This window comes from Ictalurus furcatus, chromosome 23, assembly GCF_023375685.1.
Source record: "Ictalurus furcatus strain D&B chromosome 23, Billie_1.0, whole genome shotgun sequence".
Lineage (NCBI taxonomy): Eukaryota > Metazoa > Chordata > Actinopteri > Siluriformes > Ictaluridae > Ictalurus > Ictalurus furcatus.
The window spans coordinates 837,335-851,325 of NC_071277.1; the positions used below are offsets into that span (position 1 = coordinate 837,335).

Below are 13,991 nucleotides of genomic sequence, written 5' to 3' on the forward strand. Positions count from 1 at the left end.
GTACGGTTTGTGTAGTTATAAGGAAATGAGCTGTAAGTTTTATTGAGCATCGTGCAGAAGCAGCCACAGTTCTTCTGGAGACTTTGACTTGTGCACTTGTAAAATAAGAATATTTGTGCAGCAAAACTCAGCAGCCGTCATTGTGTTTTTTTGTCTGAAAATTGTCTCTTACCACTTAATATGCTGTTTTCTTTACTGACATACAAACATTTTTCTGAAACATTTCATTTTGTTTTGGAAAACTAATGTTTGGAAATCTAAAATGATTTTGTAGTGATAAATCTATAACAAAGTTTGTACAGAAAAAAGTAAATAAATACTTTTGCACAGTACGGTGTCTATATGCAGTGTGTGTATGAATATACTCTATACAGTCTTCTGAAAAAATAAGTACACCCCATGGTAATTGTTGTCTTTTTTGACATATTTGGACAAGCAAACATTTGATCATCTTTAAACAGTGCCTAAATAAAGTTGATATACTTCAACAAAACCACAAGGAAAAATAGCTTTTTAAATTATATATTCAACAGAAATATCAATAGATGTGATATTCTTCTGTGCAAAAAGTACACCCTCGGTCTCAGAAGCTAGTATTGTTCCTTTTTGCAGAAATAACTTGTAGTTGTTTTGCATAATTGTCCACCAGACCTCTCTTCCATGCAATATTCCCCCCACAACATTTCACTGGGATTCAAATCCGGGCTTTGACTAGGCCATTCCATAACCCTCCATTTCTTCTTTCTGAGCCGTTCCTTGGTGGATTTGCTGGTGTGTTTAGGATCATTATCCTGTTGAAAGGTCCACTTTCAGTTCAACTTCAACTTTTGGACAGATGACCTCACGTTTTCTTCAAGAACTCTTTGATATGATGCAGAATCCATTGTTGAATCACAGAATGCAAGCTGTCCAGTCCCTGAGGCAGTGAAGCAACCTCAAACCATAACATTTCCACCACCGTGCTTCACAGTTGGTATGAGGTGCTTCTCCTGAAAAGCTGTCTTTGGTCTGCGCCAAACATGTCTGCTGTTACTGTGATCAAACAACTCTATCTTTGATTCGTCTGACCAGAGCACATTATTCCAAAAGGCCTGTTCTTTGCCTATTGCCTGTCTTGCTTTAATGTTATTTTTAGACAGCAAAGGCGTTTTCCTCGCACACCTCTCATGTCAAATTTGTGCAATCTCTTTCTGATGGTAGAAGCATGCACCTTGACACCAACAGTTGCAAGACTTAGTAGCCGATCCTGTGGTGAAATTTTGGGGTTCTTGGAGACTTCTTTTTGCATCAGATGGTCTGATCTTGGGCTGAATTTGCTGGGACGGCCGGTCCTGGCAGTCGTTTGAAATCTGCGCCATTTGTAGATGATTTTTCTTACAGCGGAATGATGTATTTCAGATAATTTGGACATCTTTTTAAATCCCTTGACTGACTCAGGCATCCACAACCTTCTTTCTGAAGGCCTTACAGAACTCTTTAGATCTTGGCCTGATGACATCACACACCTCAATAACAAAGGGAACACCAGACACTAGACATGAGAGGAGTGTAAATAAGACTCCCAAAGCAGGTTCTGATCACTGGCACCCAATCTTTACACCTGATTCTAATTTTATGAATTTGAGGGTAAAATAGTTGTAGGCTTGTACTTACAATTTCCATGTGACTGAGCTGTTTTTTGTTCATTTAAATTGTGAAAACTAAGAAAGCTGAAGCTTGGGCATCATTGGACCTTCCAACAGGACAATGATCCCAAGTATACCTCAAATTCCACCAAGTCATGGTTGCAGAAGAAGTCTTGGAAGATTCTACATTGCCATCACAGTCACCTGACTTGAACCTCATAGAAAATCTCTGGTGGGATTTGAAGAAGGTGGTTGCAGCACAAAAACCCAAAAATTTTGCTGAACTGGAGGCCGTTGCTCATGAAGAACGGGATAAGATTCCTCAGGACGCTGCCAGAAGCTGGTGTCTGGCTATGAATCTCACTTTCAGAAGGTCATAACAGCAAAATGGTGCTCTACTAACTACTAAAGATGCTCGCCATGAAGGTGTTGAATGATTCTGAAATTGGAGAAATGATTATAAGTTGCATTTTCAGTTGAATTTGGGGAAACCACTTGAAGCATTTGTTCCTTTTGTATTTCAATTGCGTTTGTTTGATTTGTTCATTGCAATCTGATGAAAGTCTGTAAATTTTGGCAATAAACCTGATCTGCAATGGGGGTTGAATCATTTTGATTGCAACTGTGTGTATGTTAAACAAGTTGCTTACATATTTTTCCATCATGCCTTTAACATACTCAGAATTTGTGAAACATTTGCCAATATGGAACTGCGCTGCATTGTGGGACACGACGTGGACTTTAGTAATGTGTCTTCCTGTTTTCCCAGTGCCTGCTTATCACACATCATATATCACATATCACAGGGTCAAAGATAACAGAATGTAACTGACCAGTATGAGGAGACGGACATGTTCTACTGTAAATGAACCCTGGGAACATCATTACATTAAAAATGGCCATTTCCACCTAGTGAGAGGAAAATCCTGCCAGTCTTCACCAGTCTTTGTGATGTGCACGCTTAGGCGTGTTTGCTATCTGTCCAAACTCTTGCCCTCATCAATCATCAGCTTGGATGAACATATTTTTCCTCTTGTCTCAAACTTGTACTTCTGATCAGCCGTGTTGAAGCATGAATTATCTCTGTTGCTTCTAGGTGTGTTCTGAGCCTGATTCCGCTTTCACATTATCAAGGAATGTATATTACAGGGTTCATACATTCCAGAGAACCCAGATGTTACTAGAAACAATTTTTTGCACTTAATCTGACATGGAACTCTCTACACCAAATTTTAGTATTCAGCTACATTTTCTAATGTCCAGATACATGCAATTTCTTGTTTTGTAAAGGTCCGGAGAAGCAACTAACATGACTGAATGAACACAATAATTACTGTAGCTTATGATGTTTAACCATTAATGATTAGTTAATGGCTATTTTAAAAAAAAACCAACTCTTCGAGGTGGTTCTGTTTTGTTGCACAGTAGTGCTTCATGTCATTACTTTAATCCAGTGTCGTAGACTCTGAACAGACAACACGTCTATTTTGAATTTGAAATGGAGAATAAACACACACTTCTGTCCATTTGTCTTGAAACAATCTGTTTTCTTTAAACAAGCCATGATGCCAGTTTACTAATCAGACCACAGAGGGTAAATCTTTGAAAGTCTGTGAAAACTCCTCTGTTTCCGGCACTGTAGCTAGATTCTGTGCTGATTAGCTGTCTTCAGCTAAAAAATTTACATAAATGGTTGAGCTGAACAGCTGCTGCAATATTTTTACTAGTTCTCAGTACATTGTAGGGTCGGTGTCTTGTCTGCCAGCTGACGACAATCTATGCAGATTAGCATTCGTGGTCTGACAGCAGCACTTTGCCTCCTCAGTCTCGACTGGTCAGCGCACACTGGCTGCTGGCTGCTTGTAATTTACAGCTGAAAGATGAAACCAGTTCGACTTTCTTTTTGCTGTGCCTCAAGGCTCTTGCTTCTTACACGTAATACTGGAAATACTTTATTGTATTGCTGAAGTGTTGCTAACACTCGGTAAGAACTGCTTTGGTAAAACCTTCTTCTATGTCTGTCTCATCCTAATACTATATTGTTAGAGTGTAATGGTTGTAGTCCTGCAGGCACGGTGGCTTAGTGGTTAGCACGTTTGCCTGGCACCTCCAGAGTTGGGTGTTTGATTCCCGCCAGCACCCTGCGTGTGGAGTTTGTATGTTCTCCCCGTGCTTCGGGGGTTTCCTTTGGGTACTCTGGTTTCCTCCCCCAGTCCAAAAATATGCGCTGTAGTCTGACTGGCATTTCCAAAATGTAGTGTGTGAATGGGTGTGCTCCGTCTTGTGCCCAGAGTTCCCTGGGATAGACTCCAGGCTCCCCGCGACCCTGTGTAAGATAAGCGCTACAGAAGATGGATGGACGTGTGGTTGTAGTCCTGAGTTTTAAACAGCGTTAACATATTTGAAATACCCTGATGTTTCCATCTTAAATGAATTTCAAAGGGTAAAAGGTTTTTCATACGTTTCTCAATACAGCAGAATATGCTGAATTGTTTGTTTGAGCTAATCACATATACGTGACAGATGAGGTTGATGGAGGCTGTGATATTCTGTGCCAATGCAGGAAGGAAGCATTTTGTAATTGGATTTTAAAAAAACAACAACAAAAAAAGTCAGTTATGTGCAATTGACATACTGTTCAATCTACTGTGATGATTAAAATGATGCATCAATAATAGAGATTTGCACACAGAATAATATTTCAACTGTGTCAGGTTTCTCATGCACAAGTTTAAAGATACAGCAGAGTATCACATCGAGGATTCAGACAAAACCACGCTCAGTGTTCTCAGTAGTTACCGTGTGTGTTACTCTGTGGCATACTCACAGTTTGTAGTGGCGTGTTTGAGACCCTTGTCTGGTCATTTGGTTTAAAGGATTAACTTCAGTCTTATGACTAGGTGCCTTCGAATGCTGTACACGGTCAGGAAAGAACTAGATTTGTGTTTTAAAGCTGTTCAGAGGTCACCTGGCAGTGTTTCCTGATTTCAGAGTGTATCTTGAGCAATGTTAGCAGTAGGACAGTGCTGCCCCCACCTGGTGAAGCCACGGTATAGCTGGAATGTATTAGATTCTTCTTATTAGCTGCTTTGTATTAAATTTATGAGTCATGTTGTAGCTTTTTATGATCACTGCCTGTTAGTGATTTTAGTGACAAATCTGCTCCATTTTGTCTACCTTTGTGCCGTAGATGCCAAAACCCATCCACAGGCATTCAACTCTAGCATCTTAAATGCATGCTATCTGGATTTATATCCTGACCACATGCCACAGTATGAAACACATCCGCCACAGGAAATGTAGTGGACAATGACTGCATTTCTGATTGAATTTCAGTGCATGTTCATCTTGCATCCTATGGCCAGGTCCCTGTTGCATAGCTTGGATAGATCCCCATGCAGTTACCAGACTATTTATTTTTGTATATAATCTTCTTATTGTTTTCCTCTGTTTTTATTCTTATTCTTGACGTCAAATGGGGTGGGCGATATGACAATCATATAACATGGTAGTTGAAAACATGGTAGTGGTCATGATGATATACAAGTTTGTTAAACAACCGGCAGCAAAAAAGCTTATGAAAAATGTTTGTTTACAGAAAAAAGGTCGTTCTAATAATACATTTTAATAATGTTTTTCAGTTTTAAAGGTACAAAATGTTAACGTCAAATCTGATGCTTCCAATCAGAGTTTGTAAGTGTTATTAAAAATGTTAGAAGGAGATATCACAGTACTTTGTGAGTATTTGCCTCATTCTGATTTCTTCTGTTTTTGTGTATATCTCATACAAAATAGTTTTAGATCTTCAAAGGAAATACACCATAAAACAAAGGCAACCCATGTGAAAAACTAATTTCCCCCTTAAACTTAAAATCTGTTTGTGCCGCCTTTAGCAGCAATAGCTGCAACCAATGCTTCCGATAACTGGAGATCAGACTTTCACTTACTTCTAGGACCAGGACTTACTCCTGTGCTTTGGATCAGTGTCTTCCTGCACAATCCAGTTGCGCTTGAGTTTCAGCTTACGGACTGAAGACTGGACATTCTCCTTTAGGATTTTCTTTTAGAGAACAGAATTCAGTTTCCTCCAATTACTGCAAGTTGTAGGTATGATGTTCTTTTTGTGGAATTCACCTCGCCACTCTTCCATGGATGCCATTTTTGCCCAGTGTCTTTCTGATGGTAGAGTCATGAACAGTGAGCTTTATTAATGGCTTGTAGGTTCTTTGATGTTGATTTTGGTTCTTTTGTGACTTGCTGGATGAGTCGTCACTGTGCTCTTGGAGGAATTTTGGAAGGTTCACTACTGTGCTGAGTTTTTCCATTTGGAGATAACGGCTCTCGCTGTGGTTCTTTGGAGTCCCAGAGCCTTTGAAATAGCTTTACAACCCTTCCCAGACTGATGTCTTTCAGTCACCATCATCCCCATCATTTCTGGAATTTCTTTCAACTTTGGCATCGTGTGTTACTGTGTAAGATCTTTTAACCAGCGTCATGCTGTTGAAAAAGTTCTGTTTACAGTAAGTGTTGATTTGATTGAACTGGGCTGGCAGTAATCAGTCCTGGGTGCGTCCAGTCCAGCTGAACCCCGTTTGGGGAATTAGTAACTATAGGGGCAAATACATTTTCACACAGGTCCAGTTGGTATTGGAAAACATGTTTGCTTCAATAAATAACATGATCATTTAAAAACTGTCTTTTGTGTTTACTGAGGTTGCCTTTGTTTTATTTTAGGTTTTGTTTTCATTTCTGAAAGAGTTTAGTGTGAGAGATACACAAAACCAGAAGAAATCAAATACTTTTCTACTGCACTGTATATTATTATATCATCATATAGCCCTAATGGCAAAATATTTATTTGCACATTATCGCGAGCTTCGGTTCCAATGCTTCTAATGCAGTCTCGACGTTTCACAGTGGTACATTTTTATTTTGTAACTCTCTTACCTTTCAGATAAGATGTTATAATGGTTTAATTTGTCTTCTTCACTGTAACAACTTTATGTCCTGAAGGGACTACATAAGATACAGTTTAAAAAAATGTAATTAATTAAAAATAAAAAGAATGATGGCGGCATTATGCCGATATTTCAAATTGTGACGTTTGTGGAAGTAATATCGGGACTTCCATCGAGGTGTTTTAGGCAGGGCTGGAGCAGTGTCCTCTGTTAGATAGAATAAATCCCTTCTGTGCATGACTGAGCTTTGTACATTTACAGATATTATACATTCAAACGTACATTACACACTAGAGGAAAAGGAAAACCTTAAAAATCATCATATGACCCCTTTAATGATCAGTGATTCAGCAGGTGGCGGTGTTGATCAGATTATGTGACTTCTTAGCGCTTACTGTGTTTTTTTTTTATATGAATTTACTCCATTTATAACTGCTAATAATAATAATAATAATAATAATAATAATAATAATAATAATAATAATAATAATAATAATCTCCTCACTGTGAATTGGAAATCAAATTATCTGCAGGAAAATTTCCTTAATCTTTCTCTCATTATTGATCACCATTAATTTATCCTGTGATGGCGATTCAGGGCCACTGTTTAAAAACAGTAGAATAGAGTAAAAAGTTGTAATATTTTGAGAATGATGTCAAAATATTTCAAGAAAAAAGTCAGAGTATTATGTTGCAATGTTTCAGGAATATGCTCCATTCTGTCCTAGTATTACGACTGTTCTCAAAACACTGCAACGCTTTCTCAATAATGTCATGACTTTATTCTTGTAATATTATGACTTTTCTTTTGAAATCTTGTATTTTTTGCACAGTGACCGTAAAACGCCACCGTACTATCCTCACTGGACTCTTGGCTCTCAAAATACGCACTGTTCGCGTGTATAATATGTATGGAATAAAACAGGACTGGCGTGTTGATTATTTTCTGACAACAGTGTGTCCCTAAATGTTTAATTCCTCTCATAAAACCGCTACTTAAAGAAGAAGAAGGAAGCCTTTATTTTGTCACATATACATTACAGCACAGTCAAATTCTTTTCTTCACATAGCCCAGCTTGTTAGGAAGCTGAAGCCAGAGCTCAGAATTAGACATAATTAGACATATGGCACCCCTAATATAGAGTTAAAGCAGTTTCCTGTTAATTAAAACACTGGCCAGTCATACTTCTTATTTATTTATAGTTATATTTAATGTTGTGGAACATCTGCAAAGCAAATTATTTCTTTCTATTGAAGTTCATAAAAATTACAGCAAAGGAACCGCAACATGCGATGTAGACTTTCGTCTGTTTCTCTTCGACGGTTACAACACACTGACGCTGCAAATATGTTAAATAAACATCTCCGTACAGAAACCTTAACCGTTACAATTATGTTATTCTTTGGGGTTTTTTTGTCTTGTTTTTTTTGTCAGATGACTCACATTTTATTACAGGGGAATTATTTTTGCGATTTAAATATTATTGTAAATGACCTTTAAAGGGCCGGCAGTGTGAGACAGTGTGTTTATCTATGCACCATATCCAGTATCTGCTGTGGTCGTGTGAGGCGTCTCACGAGCATGAGGCGGATTTGACTTGGGTTTGATGACTCATGTAAAATACTTGCGCTGGCATACGTGGATGTACATGCTGCAGGGAGGGGAAGGATTATTTAAACATTAGGTGGGTTGGTTTCCTTTTAATTTAGCAATGTGTCATCCACTGGTGGTCTGCGCTTCTTACTCCACCACACACTGAGTATCCGGACTAAAGTTTCCCTAAGCTCGTTTCACTGGCTGGTAATATGTTTATGGGCAGTAAAAAATCTTCAGCCCTGTTTGCCCACTGCCCTGCACCGACAGTGAATTACCACACTCTTAGTAATATTTCTACCGCTCTGGCATATTAATTGTTAGAAGAAAGTTTTTGCAACCCCTGGTCAGGCCTTATCCTTTTATCCAAATCAACTTACATTTGAGTAGTTGATGGTTAAAGGCACAATCAGAGACCTTGACCCAGAACCGTAAGAAAGCTAACCACTAACATCCCACTGCCCACCTTTCCTTTCACACCTAAACATCGAAATATTTGTAGAACCGACCCCTGAGACAGGGAGTGGCATCTTCCATATTTGAATCTCTCAACGGTCACCAGAGGGAGCTATGTGCTTTACAAAACATCCCAATCCTCTTAGCGCAAATCTTCTGCATGCCAAACACAGCACCAAAACCCCTGTGCCAGTGCCCCACCCTTAGCACAGAAATCTCCACTCCTCACCAGATTAACAGCTTTAATCTGCATCTACATTGCGCTCTCTTCATGTGATCTGTATCTGTATGATGGCTGAGTAATAAGGGTGAGCGAGTCATGGTCAGAAAGTCACCAGGGGTTTAGGCTAGTGGAACGATCTGTGCTAGTTTTACTCTTAGACATATGCACGTGTGAGTATGTGAATTGTTCAGAGTCTCAGTGCTAATTTATAGCTGGTGCCCAGGAAAAAAATGTAAAACAAAAAGAGTACAGAGAGTAAAGTTAGCGTTGGTGTAACGCTACTTATCTGCAGTAATACATTAGAAATACTAGAAAGGTAATAGACACTAGTAAGGTAATAATAGCATGGGGGTGCTTATAACTTGGCGAGGACGATATCTCCTCACAAGGAGAGGAATATCTGACAGTTTTGACCTTATGTTGACATTTGGTTGTTCCCCATGAGGGAAAACTGCTTTTTTAAATATGAAAGCTGCTGCTTTTATTTAAAAACTAAAATAGACAGAAGGTTTCCTTTGGGTTACTGAGGTTAAGGTTGGGGTTAGGTTCAAGTGCGAGCATAGCATTAATTAGCTGCGTTATTAATGACGTCATGGTAGGTTCTCACAAGAATAGTAAGTGTGTGTCTGTGTGCTCGTATGCATATGTGTGTGTGTATGTGAGATCCATGGCCCTGCATAAATCTGTATTCAGAGGTCGACTTCCCTACGCTGGTTCTGCACCAAACTCTTCCTCCACATCGGCCAGATCCCCGCAGTAAGGCGTGGCACAGTCACATTCTACCTTTTGTCTTTTTTTTTTTTCTTTCCAGTTTTTAAATCTTATATCCTCATGCCTCTGAGGTTACAGTGTCTCCGGCTTGAATTCAGACTAAGACAAAGCCCCACTGATAAGCAAACATTTTAAAACTGCAGTCCTTTGTAGCTCGATTTTCTCCCATGCATCATCACCAAAGTTAGCATTTTTGAAAGATTATGCGGATCAGGGTGGTTTTGAAATGCGAACGTAGTGAAGGCAGAATGCATACGAGTGTTTGATGATTAAATGGACTTTGTAGGGTTTCTACATGTTTGGCTTAAAATACTTCCCCGGGCCATCAGTGAAGGTGCCATGTTTTGGCTTGTTGTGTGTTGTTGCTATGGTTTCATGCTTTGATCATGAATGGTACCATGAAGACTAAGAGGTGCTACTGAAGGAAGGATTAACCAAAATCCTGCTCTGAACCTGGTCTGTTAGATCCTACCGCATACCACCGATTCCTTTCTGCAGATCTGACCTGTAGTCAAAAACGAAGAATTATTATATAATATCTAAACAGATAACATGCTAAATATTATCTAATAAATAGTCATTTTTTTCCAACCTGATTTTTAACCTAATCTCTATAGCATCTGTTTCGTACTCATTTTACTGTTTATCCACTCACTTCATACTCACTCATAAACAAACAAAACCTTCCTAAAAAAAAGGAAAGTAAACACAAAACTGCTTCAATTTATGATCACGCTTTACAAAGCCTCAATAACCAGAATGACGTTTTACTGTATTTCTCCAGTGTTAAAATAGCTCCATAAAAGCCGCTTTGGTAAAACATTCCGTCTTTCTCTCGTGTCTGTGTTATTCTGCAGCTAGCTATTATTTTTTAGATTTTAATTGTTGCATTTTTTAATGTTTATTGAGCACTTCAACAACTGCTTTTAGACTCCCGTTATAAATGAGTTTAAAGTTTTCAGTTTTTTTCCTCAGAACAGAGAAATGGGGTGAAATTCTTGTCCATGGAATTCACACATGCACTACAGATGAGGTGGAAGGAGATAAGGATGAAAAACACTTGAATATTCCTTTAAGCATTCGCTGGTTACCGCATTGAGTTCACAAGCCTCGGCACTACAGTTGATGGAATGGTATACGAATGGTAAATCATACAGTATAGTGAACGTGTGCTACAGCTTGCAAACACGTCCTGGCTATTAATGATGTGCTTATGCATGCACGTGTGTGTATATGGGAGCGTGTGAATATGTGCATCTCTCTGTTGTGTCAGTCTGCAGTAGCATCCTCGGAAACAGTAGTACAGACAGTTTCAAACTGACCTAAATCTCCTCGGGTGCTCTGGTGCATTATTAGCATTAGCATGGACCCTACGACACTCATCTAATCAAAGAGGCGTAAGGGGGGAAGAGGGGGGGAAGGGGTGACCCCTCAACTAGCACATGCCACATCCATGAACCACATGGTAAGGGGTAAATGGGTGAGTGTTGTTTGTAATTTATAGCTCCCTCCATATGGACTACCATGAAATAAACACCTCCTTTACTGTCTGAAACGGGCCGAAGTAAGAAAAACAAACAAACAAAAGGCTTGCCCAATCAGAAAAACACCGTGCTTTTGATGGGTGACAGGCAGAAACATTTTCAAAGCCATGAACATTATTCACAATTAATCGTACTTCCGATCGTCTCAGTCAAATCACTGTATGTCATTTGTTTAATTACTGTTTAATAATGGATCATTTTCTGCAATCTGTTTTTGAACCGAATCTCTATAACTGAACATTTAATTCGAGTGTTTTCCTACATAAACTGCATTTATACCTCCTTCATAAGTGAGGTTCACGTGACTGGGTAAACAGTAAAATGTGTCAGTTCTTGTCCGTTGTTATCACACGTCTGCTATAGAGATTAGGTTAAAACCAGGTTGGAAAAACATTAGAGGATCCCTTTAACGGCTCTTTCTGTGTTGACTTTGAAAAGTCGGACAGTCCGGGACCTGGGATAGGACCCGCAGCGGTGGTCTCCAAGCCTGTCCCTAGAGATCTACCTTCCTGAAGACTTTAGCTCCAACCATAATCTTGCCCACTGTCTAATCCGTCTAATCATTGCCTTAAGAAGTGATCGATCAGTTAAAACAGGTGCGTTAGATTTTGGTTGGAGAAGAAACCCGCACTGATTTAGGCATCATAGAGCCTCGTGAAACATGACCTGGAATAATAGGAAATAACGACCGATCTTTTTTTTTTGGCAAAATTGAGAAATTAACAATACGACCAAAAATATACCGGAAAAGCTCTGGACAGTACGGTGGGCAGTGAGCACTACTGATGTTCACATTCAGCTGGGACTTCTTTCTCTTTCCCTCTCTCTCATCTTCATACAACCATTTCACACTTGCTGCTGGTTAGCTGCTGGAAACCTGAAGTTCTGTGGCACTTTTATCACTGTCAGCTCTTTTAACAGCTCTGTGCTTGGATTGCATTCTGTCTCATGAGCCGCTTTGTGTTGGCGTAATAATTCTTGCAAATGCATGTGTTTAAAATGTAAATGAAACAGTCAGTCTTTCTACTGATCAGAATGAAGGAAGAAAGCGGCGTACTTCATCAACATCAAAACAGCAGAAATGCAGAAAGTGAGCAGCACTTTATATTTATGTGAATGAGCGAGCTCTTAAACGAAGTGTGTCGTAGGTACAAACGTGTGATTTGTTCACCAGCACAAGACAGTGTGTAATCATTTATTTCTGCTTTGCCAATTGAATTAATCACACTTTATAATCAGAACAATGCAGCGCTTGGGATGGAAAAGCACTGCTTTAATTATTCTTGCATTATTCTAATGTTCAATGTGCATCAGTGTCGTAGTGCTCAGATTCTAATGCATATCAATAGTGTATACACGTGTATTATTCTCTCTCTCTCTTACGCTATCTCCCTGTCTCTCTCACTCTGCCTCCACGGCTGTACCCACGTGACAGAGAAACAGGGAGGGGAGAGAGTCTGTGTCTTTCTGGCGCCAGAGAGCTAGTATAGTTGGTTGAGACACGTGGACTCCCATGCTGCAACGGAACACCAGCACCCTCATCATTTATTTCATGTGTGCGTGCGTGCGTGCGTGCGTGCGTGCGTGCGTGCGTGCGTGTGTGTGTGTAGTCTTCCATCAACTGTATTTAGGGAGGTGTTGAACACTGTTCTTGTGTGTAAGACTGGGTGTGAGAACGTTCTGTGTATGTGCAGATTTGCAGAGTGTTTATATTAAAACTACTAGGAAACCTTTTCCGATAAACTCGTATAAAAACTTCACCCAGTTTTTCAGCAAACGCATTAGCATTAAAATTTGATATAAAGTGATTAGAGGAAATGCGTGTTGTTATTTTTATCCTGTCTTTGCTTCTTGACCTCAATTCGGTAAGTAGGTCAGTTCACATGGTTAGCCCACGTAAAGGCTAATCTCTCACTCGAGCAGGAATGTGGAATATTCTGAACTCCAGGTTCCATCTCCTCTTGTTTCTGTGGAGCTGTTGTATTACACTGAAGTTTTTGGCGCATTACCTCATCGCCATTCATGTATTCATGCTCAGGCTTTTAAGTTGTACTATTTTCCCGTCCTCCACCTCCCATTCTGCAGCCTCATTGGCTCTTCAACAAGGGTTCAGTCTTTTTTCAGCACCATGGATACAGCGCAACGCAGGAGAGCTCAGCTTTGACCAATCAGAGCAGAGGAGTGAATCCGTAAGCACCACACGGCCTCAGACGACCCCCCCCCCCCCAATCTCTCCATAGCTACTGTGCTCCAGCACGCAATCTCTCAAGGGGGAGGGGGGTGTAGGTGGTATGCCAAGCACCAAATTCTTGCCTATGGTTCTGCCTTGGTCAGTGAGAGCTTGTGCAGAGAGATCCTGTATCCTCCAAGATCACCATGAAGTGAGTTTACAGTCACAGCAGATCCTCCTTCAAGTTTTTCATGCTTTCTCTAAGCTTTTCATGTCTTTAACACTGCAGTGTGCAATACAAATATCCCAAAGCCTCAACATACCAACATTTCTTCTCCTGTGCGGCTTTGAAATACTAATAACGGCAACAGATTATTTCTTTACACTCAAATACAAACTGCCGTTTACACACTACTGACATGACTGGTCCATTTTACATTAACATAGTATCACTGTGGTCTTAAATCCTTGCGTTTATTGAAGTCTACTTGATTTACACCAAGAGATTCTTTTTAAATATTCAATTTAAAAACACACACTCTTGTCTTGACTTCCACTTTGCTTGAACCTCGGAAGATGGGTTAAATATAATAAAGTTGCGGAGTTATGTTTTTGTCTTCACTAAAAGCTTATGCATAGTAGTTAATTTT

The 13,991-nt window shown here is 39.7% G+C and overlaps 1 protein-coding gene across 2 annotated transcripts in view; it reads left to right on the top strand.

The window, feature by feature from the left end:
- fam49bb (family with sequence similarity 49 member Bb) overlaps positions 1–13,991 on the top strand; it is a 70,148-nt gene that overhangs the window by 28,236 nt on the left and 27,921 nt on the right. The gene's annotated exons all lie outside the window — the stretch shown is intronic.